The sequence below is a fragment of the Ambystoma mexicanum genome, chromosome 11 (genome assembly GCF_040938575.1).
Source record: "Ambystoma mexicanum isolate Mex_15411 chromosome 11, UKY_AmexF1_1, whole genome shotgun sequence".
In the NCBI taxonomy this organism is placed as follows: domain Eukaryota; kingdom Metazoa; phylum Chordata; class Amphibia; order Caudata; family Ambystomatidae; genus Ambystoma; species Ambystoma mexicanum.
This window is the reverse complement of record NC_090934.1, coordinates 206,461,531-206,482,115: the sequence shown is the minus strand read 5'-3', so window position 1 is coordinate 206,482,115 and position 20,585 is coordinate 206,461,531.

Sequence of the window (20,585 nt, the reverse complement as noted above, 5' to 3'; positions counted from 1 at the left end):
GAGTGGACCAGGGCTTTAAGTGGGTCGGGGCTAGCCAGAACTCAGCTCAGGCAGTCTCCAGATATTGCTCTGGAGCCAGAGCTCTACAGGGCTCTACGAACTGACTTTCCTGACCAGATCTCCTCCTTGCAGTAATGAACATTTCTTTTTCCTTTATGCTCTACACCCAAAAATGTACATCATGGCGCTCTAGACACCCCTGCCCACTGATTTCTTATTACACTTAAAGCACTGCAGATGGCCCATGATATGAGTTATGGTCTGGATACTGGGATCGAGCTATGAGTGTTGTAATGGACGAGCTGGTGCCTCGTGCCGCCCTGTACTAACACGCGCACGCATACAATCACTGAGACACGACACATGCGACCATGCTTTCCAATGTCCCGGCGGCAACTGCCGCACAGACTTTCTTTATTCAAAACGCGCATGCGCAAACCACAACGAGGCTCGCGCATGCCATTGTCAGTGTCGTGTACACTGACAACATCACATCCCTTTTTTTCTTTAATTAAAAAAACTTACATCAAACCCAACAACCCAACATGGAAAACAAGAACTGGACCCGTCGTGGGTCGCTAACCTAAGACGCCAGCTCAGTCTCCTGAGTCCAGGACATAGTCCTTGAGCCGAGCTGGCGGCCGGCGATTTTGTCGCACCGGATATCGGGGACCGTTCTGGGGGATCGCTCCGGGGCACTCCACCCACGGCAGCCCTTCCGGTGGGGCATCCGTTCCGGGGCTCTCTGCCCCCGCTTCCGATGGGGCTCCCTCGTCGGGGCCCGCCTCCTCACCGAGAACGTCCACTTTCTTAAAAAAAATTGGGTGATTGTCCCTCGCTCGTTGGCCGCGGTGACCATGGTCCCCTTCACGTGGGTAACGGTCAACGGCTGGGGTTCGTATGGTAATGCCAGCTTCCCTTCCGGTCGACGATTCCGCACTAACACTGAATCACCTACGGCCATCTCCTTATCTTGCAAACCTCTCCTCGCACTCTCCTTCATGTTGCGTGCCGCTCGCTCCTCCCGGACGTTCTCGTTGTCAATAACCCCGGGTTCTCGGCCCTCCATCTCGGGTATCAACCCTCTCGGGCAGCGTCCAAACAGCGCTTCGGCTGGGGCGACCCCCGTGGACTGGTGGGGCGTGGTTCTGTATTCCCCTAGGAACTTGACCAATTTCTGCCGTAGATCACTCCCTCCATCGGCAGATATTCTGAACACTTTGTTAAGGGTCCGCATCATTCTCTCAGCTTCACCATTGGCCCGAGGCCAGAGGGGCGTGACCTTCCGATGTTGGATGCCTTTTTCTTTAAAGTACTGCGCAAACTGGTTTCCTGTGAATGGGGGTCCATTGTCTGAGTCCATTTCAGGGAACCCATGCGTGGCAAACATTCTGTCCAGCGCCCTGGTGGTGTGTTCAGTCGCTGTTGATTTCACCACTTCCACCTCCGGGTACCTCGACCATTGGTCGACCACCGCCAAAAAGTACATGCCCCTTCCCGTCGATCCAAAATCAGCATGGACCGTGCCCCACGGCTTCTCACTCCGTTCCATGGAACTGATGGGTGGAGCCCTCTCAACCGGACTCACTGCTTGGCACGGTAAACACCTCTTCATATACAATTCCACCAGACTTTCCAGATCGGGGAACCATACCTTGGGTCTGAGCCGCGCCTTTGTCTTGGCGATATCCTGGGGCCCTGTATGGGCCAGTTCCAGGATGCGGTTCCTCAGGGCTTGTGGAATGACTATTTGCCTTCCCTGCAGCAGTAGTCCATCTTCCAATATCGAAAGTTCGTCCCTCACCCTCCAGAGCGCCTGAAGGTCCTTCTGAGCTCTCTGTTCCCGCCTGGAGTTGTTTTGGAGCACCTCCTTCCAGTCACCACTTCTCACTGCAGCCTTGACAATCTGGAACACTTCGCCCATCGACGACTCCTCGGCCACGGCTACCCTGGACAGAGCCATGGGCATCGCGCTCTCCACCACGCGGCACACCAACTCTTGGCAATCTAACACTTCACTGGGGCCTTCCGCCCGCTCGTGATTCGGGTGGCGTGAGAGGTAGTCCGCCGGATTATTAGTCCCCAGTCTGTAGACAAGCTTGACCCCGTGCTCGATGAGTGCTAGCATCCAGCGCTCTATCCTTGGGGGAGGTTTCGACGATACGCCCGCCAGGATGGGCAGGAGCGGCTTGTGGTCAGTCACAACCGTAACTGGCTTGCCCAGAATATGCAGACAAAAATGGCTGCAACCCCACAGAATGGCCAATGCCTCTCTCTCAATCTGCGAGTAGCGCTTTTCCGTGTCCATCCGTGAGAGCTTTACTCGCATGGGCAATGGGGTGCATGTCTCCTCTATTATCGGCCTGCATAAGGACAGCCCCTAGACCCACCGGGCTGGCATCATCGACAATCTCCGATTCTGCGGTGGGGTCAAAGTACGCCATTGTGTCCCGATCAGACAGGGTTTTCTTGATCTCCTGAAATGCCTCCTGCTCTCTCCTGTCCCACACCCAGACGGCCTCATTCCTGGTCAAGGCCCTGAAAGGCTCGGACAGGGACGCCAGCCCCTTGATGAATCGCCCGCAGTAGTTGACCATCCCCAGGAAGCTACGTACTTCCGTGGGAGACTGGAGTGCCGCCTCTTCGCGGATGTCCTTGACCTTTTCAGGATCTGGCGAGACGCCGCTGGCATGGAAGATGAAACCAAAAAACCCAATCGTGTCCTTGAAAAACTCACACTTATCACAGTGCAAAGTGAGTCCCAGCTCGCTCAACCTTCGCAGGGTACGCTCCAGTCTCTTCATGTGTTCTGCCTTGAACCAAAATGTCATCACTCATATTGAGTACTCCTTTTATGCCAGCCAGCGCACCCCTGATGGCATTTTGAAAAACTTCTGCCGCAGAGGAAATGCCAAAACTCAGACGTTTAAACTGATAGAGGCCCTCGTGTGTAGTAAACGTCGTAATATATCTGGAATCTGGGTGGAGCTCTAGCTGGTGGTAGCCCGACCTCAGATCCAGCTTTGAGAACCCTCTGGCCCCTTGTAGTTCCCCCACAATGTCATCCAGGGTTGGTGTCAGATGTCTTTCACGTTTAATGGCGCCATTCGGGAGGCGCATGTCCACGCAGATGGGTACCGCACCCGGCTGTTTAGTTTCGGTGCCACTACGATGGGCGAGACCCAGGGCGTTGGCCCCTTCACCCTCTCAATGATGTCCATTTCGACTAGAAGTTGAAGCTCCTTCTCCACTTGCTCCCTGAGGTGGAACGGGATTCTTCGATGTTTGAGGGCGGTCGGCCGGATGGTGTCATCGATATGGAGACGCACTGGAGGACCCTTGAGCTTGCCCACTCCCTGAAAGATACCGGCGAATCTGGCCAGCAGTTGGTCAATGTCCACCTGGTACACCTCAAGGGCAAAGTGCACCAAGTCCAACGCCTCTGATGCAGCACAACTGAGAAGTGAGTGCGGGCTGACGTCCGTGACGAAAAAACAGGCCTTGATGGTCTTGGTCCCTCTGGTGACAGGTGCCACGAACACCCCTTGAATGGGTAGCGGAGTGTCGCCTCCAAAGGTGAAAATCTTTGCCGTTGACACATCCAGTGGGGGTGGTCCCGGGATTGCCTTATAGTGGTCGGTGGCAAGCACACAGACAGAGGCCCCTGTGTCTATCAGTACCTGCGTCGGGACACCTTGAATGTCAACCAGACACTTGGGCTGTCTCTTTTTTCTTGCTCCTGTCGCAAGGTTTGAAATGAAAAAAACCTCTTCTTCCTCCTCCTCTTCTTCTGCGATATCTAGTCTCTAGACATCTTGCTCCAGTGTCGCAACACTGCGTTGTCTCCTAAACCCACCGCCATTGGGCCTTGCCGGTCCTCTTTGCGTGGCAACCGATGCGGGGGCACGACACATCCTGGCATAATGGCCCAGACCATTGCACCTGCCGCAGGTTCTTGATTTGGCGGGACAGTCATCAGAGTGGGGCAGATCATATCCGCAGTACTGGCAAATGGTCGCCGATCCGTGCGCTGGAGCTGCATCCTGGCGTTTCTGGCTCCATCGCGCCTTCGATGAAGCTTGCCTCCCCACTGCAAATGCCTCTTCAGACCTTCCGGGCGCACAGCAGCATCCATCTTTGCGCCTCTCGTCTCAGCCAACTTATACACTCTGCCACTGTCTAATATTTGGACAAGAGACAATCCCGGCTCCCGCAGTACCTGTCTGCGCAGTTTGCCCGAAGTGCACCCCTGAATCACTTGATTGCGGACCATACCCTCTTCATTGTCCCACCTACAGGTGGTAGCCATCTGCCGCAGACGTGCGCAGAACTGATCAAACGATTCCTCCTCCCGCTGTTTTTCACCCCAGAATAAAAATCTGTCGAAGTCCACGTTGGATAGAGGAATGAAATAGTTCTTGAGAGCCGTTTTAACGGCATCATACGTCGCCACTTGCAGGTTCAGAGACTCATATATGCGGAGAACGTCCATCCCTGCCGAATAGAGCAATGTCGCCCTCTTGGCGTCGTCATTGGTCTCTCCGGTCACCGTATACTAACACGCGCACGCATACAATCACTGAGACACCGACACATGCGACCATGCTTTCCAAGGTCCCGGCGGCAACTGCCGCACAGACTGTCTTTATTCAAAACGCACATGCGCAACCCACAACGAGGCTCGGGCATGCGTCGTGTACTCTGACAACGTCACAAGTGTGTGTGCCTGGAGGACGAGAGTGGGAATATTAAGTTGGGTCTGGAGGGCATAATGAGGTAATATGAGTGCGTCTGAAGGGAAGAAAGGGGGTGCCATACGTGTGGCTCTAGCGGGTGTGCCATATGAGTGTGGGTCCGTTGAGCAGGAGGAGGGGCCATATGAGAGTAGATCTTGATGGTGGGGGTTAATGGTGTGTATATCGAGGATGGGAAGGGGTTATATGAGCGTGGGGCAGGAGAGCTGCATATGAATGTGATGTGGAGTGTGGGGAGCCTCATACGTGTGGGTCTGGAGGGCAGAAGGGGCCTTATAGAGAGTGTGTCTAGAGGTTGTGCCAAATGGGTTTGGGTCTGGTGAGAAGGAGGAAGGGCCAAATAAATGTGGATCTGGAGGGCAGGCGGTGGTCATATGAATGTGGGTCTCGAGGGCAGGAGGCTATTATATAAGTGTGGAGTAGAAGGGGCCCATATCAATGTGGATCTGGAGTGCGGGGGGCATATGGTCTGCAGGGTGGGTGGGCTAATGATTTTGGGTCTGTTACGAGGGAGGGCCTTGTGAGTGTGTGTCTGGTGGTTTGGAGGAGGGACCACGTGTATGTGGATTTGCAGGGTACCATATGAGTGGTCTGGAGGGTGAGAAGGAGGGCCATGTTAATGCTTGTTTGGATTGAGGCCATATGAGCTCAGACTTGGAGGGCGGCAGTGGGGATATGAGAGTGGGCTTGGTAGGCGGGATGTGGGCATACAAAGCTCTCAAGGTTCTTGTGGCCACGTTTGAGAAGAACATCCAGTTCTGCTTTTGCTTGGAATTCGGAGACTTGTAGTTTTCCTACATTTCAAATGAGAAAGAAAAAACCACAAGTCCTAGAATCCAAATGGAAAAAAACAGGACTGGATGGCCTTCACACACATAGCCACGGGAAACTTGAGAGCTCAGGCCATATGAGTGTGGGTCTGGAGGGCAGAAAGGGTGGTCATATGGCTGGACCCGAGGACAGAAAGGGGGGCCTTATTAATGTGGGTCCGTAGGAGGTTATGGGGGCTATATGAGTGTGGGTCAGTTGGGCAGGGGGGTTATGAGTGTTGATCTGCAGGGGTGAGGGACCCATATCAGTTTGGAGGGGCAACTGAGCGTGTGTCCAACGGGAGGGGCAGTCGAGTGTAAGTCTGAAAGGAGGGGCGTGTTACGGTTTGGAGAAGGGAGCTCCACACTGTGGGGCTGAAGGGGAGCAGTCCCACCTGAGTGTGGGTTTGAGGGGAATGAGGCATCCAGATGGGTACATATGAGTGTAGGTCTGGAGGGGGCCAAATGTGCATAGGTCTGAATGGGGAGGTGGGGGCCATATAGGCATAGGGCGGGAGGGTAGCCATATGGGTGTGGTTTTGTAGAGTGCCATAGTGTCGTATGGGTGGTAGGAGGGAGGGCAGCCATATGGGTAACAGTCTGGGGGGTGAGAGGGGACCTTGTTGCTGTGTGTCTGGAGAGTGGGAGTTGGGCAATGTGGGGGTAGGTCTGGGGGGATCTGTGTGTGGGTCTGGAGGGAGCAAGGCATATAAGTAGTCTGGAGGGAGGTGTAGAGTAACCCCTCAACGTTTGCACCAGAAAAAACACAACTCACTAGGGAAAAAGGACCAGCACACCTCTTGCAAGGAGAGCAAGGTTTATTCTCATGAAAATACAAATACGTGCCAGCAAGGAACTATGCTGCCACGAAGCGCTCTAGCAAAAACAGCATAAGCAATGGATTATAAAGTTATACAGCGTCACAAGTGAATAGGTTACAAATCCAAGTAGCTAGTTGGAGTGACCCTATACACATATAGCCTGCTCCATACGTGGGGATCTTCTTCCATCATCGGGTACAAAGGCTCTAATTGGCAATTTACACAATCCATTATTTCATAGCTTCTGCAGTGCACCTGGTATCAAGCACATGGGCAAGGTGGATACTTTCAAGGTTGTATGGTCTTTGTAAGCACTGCAGGCTTCTGGCATTACAGGCACATTGCTGTTAATCTGGATCCATCATCACAAGGTGTATGCTGTGCGCTTCGAACGCGCTTCGCAGCCTACATAGTGCTAGATGGACAAGGCATTGAACATTCAAAAGTGGAACCTCTTGCGGTATTAGTACCTTGGGGGCTCCCAACACGTTTGGTATTAAGGAGCAAATATAGCAACTCCCATTTACCCTTTGTTTCCCCACCAAGCTCATGTCCACTTATCAACTGTTACTCATCTCTGGGTGGTGCACGCCCTCTATCATCTCAAAACCTAATCCTCTATATTTATATTTTTTGTTTTTGGTTTGCCATCTAAAAGGTTTTAATATGCTTGCAAATGGTACATATAACTTTTCATCTTTTCCTTCTTATATGATCGGATTTGTCTCTGGAACTGGGTTTTCTTATCTTGGTCGTATTCTTTCCTCCATTCCAATTCCAGCTTCTTGTTGTTCTTTTTCATGATGTTTAGCAGTGGGGTGAACCATTTTGCCATCGTTCTTTTCCTTGAGGGGGTAAATGGTTTTTCTGGGGAGATGTTTTTGATTGTATCAGCAATCCATTTGTGGAGTAGCTCCACTTTACCGTGTAGGTCTGCCTTCTCCAGTTCTGCTGTTGAAGGTTTGGTCATCTCCAGTTGTTCTATTAGGTTGCTTGCTTTGACGGTTTTCCAGTTTCTTTTTGTGGTGGTTGTGAGCTTAGGGGGCTGAATGCTGACTTTGGTTGGTAGTGTGATCATGAATGGAATGATGAGATGGTCGATCCTAAGTATTTGTATTGGTGGTGCAGTGGTGATAAGTTTTTTCTTGGTAAAGATTGGGTCAAGGGTGTGTCCTGCCGAGTGTGTTGCCCCTTTGACCAACTGTTGTAGTTTCATGGATGTTAGCTGTCCAGCTACGTAGATTTGAGAGTTGGTGTGTTTTTCTTCAAACCAAATGTTGAAGTCACACAGTTCCCAGTTCCGTCAGCCAGGGAATGTAGGTGTTGGTCTCTTTGCTTTTGGATATAATCATGATTTCTGTCTTATCAGATGCTCGTGTTGGATGCCTATGTTGGTGATGGCTTCTATGAAGTTATCGATGAAGGTTGTCTCGTATGTCGGTTGTCTGTAAACCAGTATGAATGTAATGTTTGTTTTTGGATTTGCTGCTAGGTGTATGACCATGGATTCGCAGTTCATTATGTTAAGAGGTTCATCTGTTTTTACTTTCAGGTGATCTTTGAATGCTATTGCGAGGCCTCCTCCTTTTTTATTTTTCCTGTTTAACTGAAGGCATTTGAAGTTGGTGGGGCGGCAGCTTTGGAGTGTGATTTTGTAGTTGTCGTCCAGCCATGTTTCTGTGATGAATAGGATGTCGATACTGTTGTCGCAGAGAAGGTTGAAGATCTCTGTTGAGTATTTTGACATGGATCCTGCGTTTATTAAGTTGGAGTGGATATTTAAGGTATAGTTTGGTTTGTGCTTTACTGTCGGCCTTGTCTTCTGACTGGAGTTTAGGTTTCCTTCCAAGTCAATCTCTAGTTGAGGTGTTGGTACAGTTGTGTCTGTGTCGTCGAAGAACTCTTCCAGGTTCAGTCATGGGTTTTTGTTTCCATCAGGCTCCTCTTCTAAATTTTGCGGCTGTGGAGCAAAGAGTCCCCTTGTGTCATGCGTCCAAACGCATGGAGGGTATGGCGGCGGTTTCGATGGAGCGGCCATTAGAAGTTCCAGCACGCATGTTGTTATTCTCTGGGTGTCGGTCTAGTCTTTTTCACGTTCTCGTTTGCGACCGCCGACAGCTGGAAGTATTTACTTCCGGGTTTCCGGACTGTCGGCGCATTGCAACGTCTTAGCGACTCTCCGCTGCCTAGTTGCTGTACGCTGTGTATCTTCTATTCAGTTGCTATTGTTCTGTTTTTTCGCTGTTCCCCTTTTCTCTCTGCTGGCTTCGGCATTCCTCTCTCTCTCTTTTCAGTTTTCGCAGACCTGCGGGGCATACTTTCCCGCTATCATTGCTCTCTCTCTGCTATCATTGCTCTCTCTCTGCTCCTTAACTGGATTCCCTGGTATCCTTCAGTTTCCCGACGCACCCTGTCTGAGCGGTTATCTGCAGTACCAGCCGGACGTCTTCTCGATTGCCTCCTCGAATCTCCATTCCACGCGGGCGTGTCTGCCATCTACTCTCGGATCTCTACGAGGGTTTTTTTACACCAGTGGCTTTTTCCCCAAACGCCTTTCTGCGGTGACGGGGCCAAAGCGGCCACAGTTTTCTGGTGGCCGCTGTGGCTTCCCACCGTGGAAGGTTTTCTTCATCTGCTGCCTATACCTACCAGGAGTCTCCCAGCTACAATGCGGATTCATGTTCTTCAGGTGAGGAGACGGAGGAGGGAAGCGGGTCGGACGACTTTGACTCAAGTTGTGACACCTTGTGTTGGTGATGTAAGGGGTTAGGGCATTGATTATGTTCTGGTTATCTCTAGTTTTGTCAGTTCTTCTGCGTGGTTGTGTTTGGGTGTTGGTCGTTCTTGATTTGTATGTTGGTCAGTTCGTTCCGGTGAGTGGTTATTTGCGAGGCATGGTGTTAGGTATAGGGATTTCTCTCTTCTCTCTGCGCCGGTTCTGTTATCGTTCTTGTGTTTGGGAGTGTGTTCTGCAGTTTTGAGTCTTCAGTGGTGTTCAGTTGGGTTTGTTCTTTCTGCTCTTTGTTTTTCCTTTGGTACAGTACATTTTCATGGTATTTTGAGTTTTGAGCGTTTTTCCAGTTGGTTTTGTACAGTTCGTTGTTACAGAGTCGGTCTTTTTGTGCTTTTGGTCCGGCTGTCTTGTGGTGTTGGACTGTGTGTGGGGGTTTGTCCGACAGACGCTTGGGCTCTGTCTTTTGGGGGCGGTCCAGTTGGGTGATATCGCTAGGCTAATTCCGTTGCTGTCTCGAGTTTGGGGCTGTCCGGTTGGGGAGGTCTACTAGGTTATATCGCTAGGGTATTTCCGTGGCTGTCACTAATGTGGCTCTCACTGGAAGAGACTTACAGCAACAGACAAATCTCTATGGTGCGACGCAGGGTCCTGTTCACAACACCATCTCAGAATGCCAGTGTCATGATCCATCGTTCACGCCCCTTCTGGTCTTCCTGGTCCCTGGCACGTCGGGGGTTACTCGCTTTAGTACACCCAACATGGCCGTATACACGGAAGGCGTTCTATCGACCTTTACGTCCTATGCAGCACGTTCTATAAATTAGCCACTCCCCTGCGGTTCCGCGCGTCTCAACGCTACCGATAGCTGTGGCCTGACGTGCTCCGTAGTTCGTTCTCCTGAACTGTGTTGCTTCCTGGTCCCCGGACCTTCCTCCTTCTCCTTTCCTACTACCTTCCTTGATCCTGTCTCTTCCGCGTTCCGAAAAGGGGGGAAAAGGGGAAACCTGTGACAGCCAGGGCCAATGATCACAGTACCATCTCGGCGCAGGGGCGCTGATACTCACAATGCTGTCCCAATGTGGTACTACCTAGATGCGGTTTAGGGGCCTTCTTAAGAACTCTCGAATGGTGCGACGCAGTCCAGCATCTACAGAGCCTTCCCAGTGCAGTTCATGCCAATAGTCACGGTACTATCCCAGTGTGGAACTGGATCTGTTCTCCTGATCTGTTCTCCAGATGTAATTCAAATCAATATCCACAAATCGGTATGGGTGCTGCGGAGGCCAATAGTTACAGTAGCATCCTAGAGGGGCACAAGCGAATAATCCTGGTATTATCCTCGAAAGGCACAAGCTAGTAATCACAATACTGTTCTATTGTGCTGTTTTCTAGATGTTATGACTTGATGGTCGTGAAGATTATGGGGCCTCTGTCCACAAGTTCCACTCAGAAAGATACAAATAACTTCCTGAGCGATCCCTGAGGCCGCAGGTTTTTTGAGTGCCGAAGAACGCCAGGAACCAGGAACACCGGTGACCCCTCGACGGCTGTAAAGCAAGCAATGGGTCAGTACAATGGCAAACAATACACTGAATAGAGAGGTAACAAATATCAAGGGGCTTACCAAGGTGGAGTCTGGGGACGGGAAGAGCACAGATGAAAATGGAGGTGTTCCGTGTGGCTGCAGAGTGTAGCAAGCGGCAGCGGTTAGGCGTAGTACTGGGATTGCTGTAGAATTTGGCACTGCAAAACCTGTATGGAGAGGGTACTCCAAAAGGTAACAGAAGAGGAAATCCGAAAGCAGTCCGTTAAGAGTTCCAAGGTCAAAAGCCAGCCAAGTTCGTCGAAACCAGGGGTAATCCAAAGGAATCCAAGACACAGTTCAAAAGGTCCTGAAACAGCAGAGCAAAACAGTATCCGAGGGCTTGACAGAGGAATCCAAGAAGAACAGTCCGTAGTCCAGAATCGAGATGTGGAGACAGGAAGACGCCGAACAGTGCCTGATTGGGTCAGCTGTGAAGCACTGAATGAGCGTTCCCTCTCCGGTTTTGAAGGGGCCTAGGAGTGTCACATGACCCCATCACGTGACCAATGATGTAGCACGTTTCCTTGTCACATGACCCAAGTTTTCAAAAACGCTGCCGGGTCTTCCTGGGGGCGTGATGAAGCAAAGAAAAAGGCTGGCGTCTCCGTCGACTGTCTCCAAGTCGCCAGGGCAGCTGCCAACGTTGAAATGGATGAGTATGACCATAGCGCGTTGGATGCCCTCGTGTGTTCTTGTTGTATAGCCGCTGCTGTGCTGCTTGAGGGAGTGAGGACATGAGGTTAGAATGGGAAGGCAGATCAGGACCTGAGATGGAGGGCTTAGTGGCTGCACGGGTATTCGTGTGTGTAAGGTGACCAGTGGATGGTGTAACAGTAGATGAGTTTCAAGTCAATATGCGCTACTCTCTAAGGATGCGGCACAGTCTAATAAACACAGTACTGTCCTAGAGAGGTACACACTAGTAATCACGGCACAGTCCTAGAGAGACACAGGCTAAGAGTCACAGCACTATCCCAGAACGTAACAGGCAAATAATTACAGTACTAACCTAGAAGGCAAAGCTAATAGTCACAGTACTATTTTAGAAAGGCACAGGTCAATAAACACTGCACTATTGTATTATGGTGTTTTCTAGATGTGATTCAAGTCAGTATGTGATAATCTCTAAGGGTGCTGTACAGTCCAATAGACAACATACTTTTCTAGAAGGAACAAGTTAACAATCACAATAATATCCCAAAAGGAACAAGCTAATAATCACAGTACTGTCTTAGAAAGGCACAAGTCAATAATTATCCATTGAGGCGCTTTCCAGATGCGATTCCGGTCAATATGTGCTAATCTCTACGGGTGGGGGGCAGTTTAATAATCACAGTCCTATCTTAAAAGGAACTAACTAATAATCACAGTACTATCCTGGACAGAACAAGCTAATAATCACAGTATTATCCTAGAAGGGTCATGCTAATAAGCACAGTACTATTCTATTGTGGTGCTTTCTAGATGTGATTCAGGTCAATATGTGCTAATCTCTAAGGATGGGGCGCAGTCTAATAATCACAGTACTATCCTAAAGGAGCAAGCTAACAGTACTATCTTAGAAAGGCACAATTCAATAATCGTAGTACTATTCTATTGCAGTGCTTTTTAGATGTCATTCAAGTCAGTATGTGGTGAACTCTAGGGGTGCAGCGCAGTCTGATAGTCAGAGTACTATCCTGGAAGGCAAAGCTTATAATCACGGTACTATTTTAGAAGGAACAATTTAATAATCACAGTTGTATCTTAAAGGGACAAGCTAATAATAACAGTACTATCCTAAAGGAACAAGCTAATAATCGGAGTACTATTCTACTGTGGTGCTTTCTATATGTGATTCGGTCAATATGTGCTAATCTCATAAGTGTTGGTGCGCAGTCTAATAATCACAGTACTATCCTGGAAGTAACAAGGTAATAATCACAGTACTATCCTGGAAGGAACACGCTAATAATCACAGTATTATCCTGGAAGGAACAAGCTAATAATCACAGTACTATCCTGCAACAAGTAAGCTAATAGTCACAGTGTTATCCTGGAAGGAACAAGCTAATAATCACAGTACTATGGTGGTGCTTTCTAGATGTGATTCAGTCAATATGTGCTAATCTCATAAGTGTTGGTGCACAGTCTAATAATCACAGTACTATCCTGGAAGGAACAAGCTAATAATCACAGTATTATCCTGGAGGGAACAAGCTAATAATCACAATTCTATCTTGCAACAAGCAAGTTATTAATCACAGTACTATCCTGGAAGGAACAAGCTAATAATCACAGTACTATCCTGCAACAAGCAAACTAATAATCACAGTCTTATCCCGGAAGGAACAAGCTAATAATCACAGTACTATCCTGGAAGGAACAAGCTAATAATCACAGTACTATCCTGGAAGGAGCAAGCTTATAATCACAGTACTATCCTGCAACAAGCAAACTAATAATCACGGTCTTATCCTGGAAGGAACAAGCTAACAATCAAGGTACTATCATGGAAGGAACAAGCTAATAATCACGGTACTATCCTGGAAGGAACAAGCTTATGATCACAGTACTATCCTGGAAGGAACAAGCTAATAATCACAGTACTATCCTGGAAGGAACAAGCTGATAATCACAGTACTATCGTAATGGAACAAGCGAATAATCACAGTACTATCTTGGAAGGAACAAGCTAATAGTCACAGTGTTATCCTGGAAGGAACAAGCTAATAATCACAGTACTATGGTGCTGCCTTCTAGATGTGATTCAGTCAATATGTGCTAATCCCATAAGTGTTGGTGCGGAGTCTAATAATCACAGTACTATCCTGGAAGGAAGAAGCTAATAATCACAGTACTATTCTGGAGGGAACAAGCTAATAATCACAATTCTATCTTGCAACAAGCAAGCTAACAATCACAGTACTATCCTGGAAGGAACAAGCTAATAATCACAGTACTATCCTGGAAGGAACAAGCTAATAATCACAGTACTATCCTGCAACAAGCAAGCTAATAATCACAGTACTATCCTGCAACGAGCAAGCTAATAATCACTGTCTTATCCCGGAAGGAACAAGCTAATGATCACAGTACTATCCTGGAAGGAACAAGCTAATAATCACGGTATTATCCTGGCAGGAACAAGCTAATAACCACAGTACTGTCCTGGAAGGAACAAGCTAATAATCACAGTAATATCCTGGAAGGAACAAGCTAATAATCACAGTACTATCCTGGAGGGAACAAGCTAATGATCACAATTCTGTCTTGCAACGAGCAAGCTAATAATCACAGTACTATCCTGGAAGGAGCAAGCTAATAACCACAGTACTATCCTGCAACAATCAAACTAATAATCACGGTCTCATCCCGGAAGGAACAAGCTAAAAATCACAGTACTATCCTGGAAGGAACAAGCTAATAATCTCGGTACTATCCTGGAAGGAACAAGCTTATAATCACAGTACTATCCAGGAAGGAACAAGCTAATAATCACAGTACTATCCTGGAAGGAACAAGCTAATAAGCACAGTACTATTCTATTGTGGTGCTTTCTAGATGTGATTCAGGTCAATATGTGCTAATCTCTAAGGATGGGGCGCAGTCTAATAATCACAGTACTATCCTAAAGGAACAAGCTAATAATCACAGTGCTAGCTTAGAAAGGCACAATTCAATAATCACAGTACTATTCTATTGCAGTGCTTTTTAGATGTGATTCGAGTCAGTATGTGGTGAACTCTAGGGGTGCAGCTCAGTCTGATAGTCAGAGTACTATCCTAGAAGGCAAAGCTTATAATCACGGTACTATTTTAGCAGGAACAATCTAATAATCACAGTACTATCTTAAAGGGACAAGCTAATAATAACAGTACTATCCTAAAGGAACAAGCTAATAATCGCAGTACAAGTGTTGGTGCGCAGTCTAATAATCACAATACTATCCTGGAAGGAACAAGGTAATAATCACAGTATTATCCTGGAAGGAACAAGCTAATAATCACAGTACTATCCTGCAACGAGCAAGCTAATAGTCACAGTGTTATCCTGGAAGGAACAAGCTAATAATCACAGTACTATGGTGGTGCTTTCTAGATGTGATTCAGTCAATATGTGCTAATCTCATAAGTGTTGGTGCGCAGTCTAATAAATCACAGTACTATCCTGGAAGGAACACGCTAATAATCACAGTACTATCCTGGAAGGAACAAGCTAATAATCATAGTACTATCCTGGAAGGAGCAAGCTAATAATCACAGTACTATCCTGCAACAAGAAAACTAATAATCACGGTCTTATCCCGGAAGGAACAAGCTAATAATCACAGTACTATCCTGGAAGGAACAAGCTAATCATCACGGTACTATCCTGTTAGGAACAAGCTTATAATCACAGTACTATCCAGGAAGGAACAAGCTAATAATCACAGTACTATCCTGGAAGGAACAAGCTAATAAGCACAGTACTATTCTATTGTGGTGCTTTCTAGATGTGATTCAGGTCAATATGTGCTAATCTCTAAGGATGGGGCGCAGTCTAATAATCACAGTAATATCTTAAAGGAACAAGCTAATAATCACAGTACTATCTTAGAAAGGCACAATTCAATAATCAAAGTACTATTCTATTGCAGTGCTTTTTAGATGTGATTCAAGTCAGTATGTGGTGAACTCTAGGGGTACAGCGCTGTCTGATAGTCAGAGTACTATCCTAGAAGGCAAAGCTTATAATCACGGTACTATTTTAGAAGGAACAATCTAATAATCACAGTACTATCTTAAAGGGACAAGCTAATAATAACAGTACTATCCTAAAGGAACAAGCTAATAATCGCAGTACAAGTGTTGGTGCGCAATCTAATAATCACAGTACTATCCTGGAAGGAACAAGGTAATAATCACAGTACTATCCTGGAAGGAACACACTAATAATCACATTACTATCCTGGAAGGAACAAGCTAATAATCACAGTGCTATCCTGCAATGAGCAAGCTAATAGTCACAGTGTTATCCTAGAAGGAACAGGTTAATAATCACAGTACTATGGTGGTGCTTTCTAGATGTGATTCAGTCAATATGTGCTAATCTCATAAGTGTTGGTGCGCAGTCTAATAAATCACAGTACTATCCTGGAAGGAACACACTAATAATCACAGTACTATCCTGGAGGGAACAAGCTAATAATCACAATTCTATCTTGCAACAAGCAAGTTAATAATCACAGTACTATCCTGGAAGGAACAAGCTAATAATCACAGTACTATCCTGGAAGGAGCAAGCTAATAATCACAGTACTACCCTGCAACAAGCAAACTAATAATCACGGTCTTATCCCGGAAAGAACAAGCTAATAATCACAGTACTATCCTGGAAGGAACAAGCTAATAATTACGGTACTATCCTGGAAGGAACAAGCTTATAATCACAGTACTATCCTGGAAGGAACAAGCTAATAATCACAGTACTATCCTGGAAGGAACAAGCTAATAATCACAGTACTATCCTAATGGAACAAGCAAATAATCACAGTACTATCTTGGAAGGAACAAGCTAATAGTCACAGTGTTATCCTGGAAGGAACAAGATGATAATCACAGTACTCTTGTGGTGCTTTCTAGATGTGATTCAGTCAATATTTGCTAATCTCATAAGTGTTGGTGCGCAGTCTAATAATCACAATACTATCCTGGAAGGAACACGCTAATAATCACAGTACTATCCTGCAACAAGCAAGATGATAATCACGGTCTTACCCCGGAAGGAACAAGGTCATAATCACTGTCTTATCCCAGAAAGAACAAGCTAATAATCACAGTACTATCCTGGAAGGAACAAGCTAATAATCACAGTATTATCCTGGCAGGAACAAGCTAATAATCACAGTACTATCCTGGAAGGAACAAGCTAATAATCACAGTACTCCTGGAAGGAACAAGCTAATAATCACGGTATTATCCTGGCAGGAACAAGCTAATTTTCACAGTACTATCCTGGAGGGAACAAGCTAATAATCACAATTCTATCTTGCAATGAGCAAGCTAATAATCACAGTACTATCCTGGAAGGAGCAAGCTAATAATCACAGTACTATCCTGCAACAAGTAAACTAATAATCATGGTCTTATCCCAGAAGGAACAAGCTAATAATCACAGTTCTATCCTGGAAGGAACAAGCTAATAATCACAGTACTATCCTGGAAGGAACAAGCTAATAATCACAATACTATCCTGGAAAGAACAAGCTAATAATCACAGTACTATCCTAATGGAACAAGCGAATAATCACAGTACTATCTTGGAAGGAACAAGCTAATAATCACAGTACTATTCTATTGCAGTGCTTTTTAGATGAGACTCAAGTCAGTATCTGGTGAACTCCAGGGGTGCGACGCAGTCTAATAGAGTACTATCCTAGAAGGCAAAGCTAATAATCATGGTACTATCTTAGAAGGAACAAGCTTATAATCACAGTACTATCCTGGATGGAACAAGCTAATAATCACAGTACCATCCTGGAAGGAACAAGCTAATATTCACAGTACTATCCTAGTGTATGTAGGTTTTTTATGTGACAGGGCTTACACAATAGAGTGAGTGTTCTACTCCCCACCCTGGCCACTCCTACCTTATTTGTCGCTACTGGTTGATGGCTGGCTACCGGCTTCCCCTTCTGACACCTGCAGACACAACCTGAAGCCGTCTTTGTGGGAGCTGCTGGAGTCTCCTTGGTGCCCTTAGCCGCAGGGGCTTCTGGGCAGAGGGAGGGCTGCCCTGGAAGGTCAGTTAAGATCAGAGGGCTGGCCAATCAGGGGTGGAGGGTGGGCTGGGAGGCGGAAGGAGGGAAGGGAAGCTGAGGAGAACACGGACGGAAGGGGACTACCAACGCTGCACGCAGGTATGGGGAGGCACACAATAAAGTAGAAGCCACAGAAGTTAAGGCCCAGGAAGGTCCAAAAACACAGTGTCTCACCTGGGGGCGCAGAGTTGGAAGAAGCGCACACCAACTGGGCTGGCAGCTAGGCCAGCCAGGGGAGGCACAAATTAGCCAATCACAGGTGGAGTTCGGGCTGGGAGGCGGGAGGAGGTAGCGGAAGTCGAGGAGAACACGGACGGAAGATGACTACCAACGCTGCACTTGGGACCTGGGGGACACAAAATAAAGTAGAAGCCACATAATTTAAGGTCCAGAAGGGTCCAAAAACACGGTGTCTCACCTGCGGGCTCAGAGCTAGAAGAAGCGCACACCAGCTGGGCCGGCAGCTAGGCCAGGCAGAGGATGCTCAAGTTAGCCAATCATGAGTGGAGGCCGGGCTGGGAGGCGGCAGGAGGCAGGGGAAGTCAAGGAGAACACGGACGGAAGGGAACTACCAACACTGAACTTGGGACCTGGGGGGCACAAAATAAAGTAGAAGCCACATAATTTAAGGTCCAGAAGGGTCCAAAAACACGGTGTCTCACCTGCGGGCGCAGATTTGGAAGAAGCACACAACAGCAGGGCCGGGAGCTAGGCCAGGCAAAGGAGGCCCATGTTAGCCAATCATCTGGGAGGCGGGAGGAGGGAGGGGAAGTTGAGGAGAACACAGACAGAAGTGGACTACCAATACTGCACGCGGATCCTGGTGGGCACAAAATAAAGTAGAAGCCACAGAAGTTAAGGTCCAAGAGGGTTCAAACCACAGTGTCTCACCTGCGGGCGCAGAGTTGGAAGAAGCGCACACCAGCAGGGCTGGCAGATATTTATAATATGATGAATATAGAAGATTGATGGATCTCACCACCTGCCCCTCTGACACACTTGGGACTGGCACAGGTCCCAAGGGAACACACATTCCGCTGGACATGGCCAGCAGGCTGCAGTCTGCCTTTCTCCAGCTCTCTGGAGACACGGCTCCCTAGCCATACTGCAGCGCCTCACAAACACTGAGCATGCGTCTCGGCACTCCGCTCTCCTCCGGACTCTCCAGGTTCCTTCTGCTGCTTCTTTCCGCTTCCTGGCTCTTGTGGTCCACTCTGCATCCCCAGCTCGCTTTGCGTTAACTTTAAAATCTGATTTGGGACTGAGAAGGGATCCCATGCTGGACTCAGCCATGCAGCCCCACTCCTGCTCTCCCAACAGCTTCTGCCTATGCTTTCTCAGCTGCCTCCATTTATACACCTGGGTTAAATCAATGGGCTGCTTGTGTGTGGTCAGAGTTGGGTTTGCCCGACTTTCAATATTCCAATTAAAAGGACATGCTTGTCCTTTAGTCCTGAAAAGAGAGTGAAGTGGAGTCAAGTGTGAGTGGTCAGTGTTAAATGTCTGATCCTGCCTAACTCTATTTATGGGATATCCTAATGGCAGTTGGTGGCAGTCTTTCCTCTGTTTCTCAAGATGTTTTTCATAGGTTATCCTCACTACTCTCGTTTGCCTCTTCATTTTCCCAGTATTAGTTGAAAATGGGGAGGGGGAGATGAAATAGGATTGCAAATATCCCATGAAGCTGAGGGAAGGGTTTCAGAGGGAAAATTGGGAGAGGGGGAGATGGGGTGTGCTTGGAAATACCCCATTAAGTATATGTTGAGTGGGTTGGTATACATTTGGAAAAGGGGGAATACCATGTCTTGCCCTTGGGTATTTTCCACCCAATCCCCCGTAACCCTCCACTCAGGTGATCCTCCCTCGCTTGTCCACCCGCAGGGTCGGGATCTGTAACGCTCACCTGATTCTCGCAGAGGCGCCGGTCTTGACTGGGCGACTACTGTAGCTTCAAAGGTGATGTGTAGCACCCGGTGGGCTCTTTGGGCTGGACCTCTGTGCACTGTATGCCTGACGTGTAGAGTAAGATGTCTGCAGATAGAAAATATGGGGTTAATGAACTGGGGTTATTGGGGTGTCCCTATCTCTTTCCTCTTCTCCTCTCCTGTAGACCCCCAAAGGTTAACGCTCTCACCTTAGGTAAGTGAATGCCGAGCTCTCCATCTGCCTCGGGGCAGGGTGCTGTAGCCAGTTTCTTCACTGGATAGGTAGCACAGGCCTCTTGACTTCAGAGGACTGCTGTCCGTCGTTTACTGCACGAACGGTAAGTTTCGAGTCATTCAAATGTCTTTTTAAAGTCTTTAGTAATGATGTCTCTTGGTTTGCAGGGTTCCGGCGATGGGGGATGATGGGCTGAAGTGAGTTGAAGATGGAGCCCGTGTGATGAATAGAAGCGCCTGGAAGCACGTGAGTAAGCGCTTTTTGCCTGTTTCACGATGCGCTCTAACTGTCTTTTTATTTTGCAGGTACGAGTTCGGAGCGGCTGCAGGGTGCCGGAATACCCACTGGATTAGATGTGGAAAGGAGTAATGGCACTTGAGTATTAAAGTTCCCCAATGTCTTTAAACGCACCTTGTTTTGTCTTTCAGATGCGGATGCAGCGCCGAAGGCCTCCGGAGCGTGCGAAGAGTTGGTAAGCTTTTGTCTTTCAGATGCCGGAATGCAGTATGAAGACCTCCGGAGCGCACGAAGAGTAGGTAAGCCTTTGCCTTTCAGATGCCGGAATGCTAACCTGTTCTTTCTTGTCTTTATAGGTGTTGCTGAAGACTGGATTCAGGATGGTAAGCCTTTTTCCTTAGGCCCAGGACTGGATGCAGAAGACACGATGAGCATCCTGCTGCAGAGGGTGCAGAATAACGCAAAGCAAGATTCATCCACCGGGTGTGGTTTAAATAGCCTCCTGTAGTGCTTAGGTGTCTCCTTCCACAGCCACGCCTAAGTAAGAAAAGAGTTCCTGGTAAGAAAAGAGTTCCTGCCTTCCAGAAGAGTTTCAGTGTTCTAAATCTAGGGAGTGGCTCCAGCCCCACCCAACAGGAAAAGTAGTTCCAAACAGAAGAGGATCAGAGGCTCAACTGGCAGGCAAGTAAGCAGCATGGTCTGCT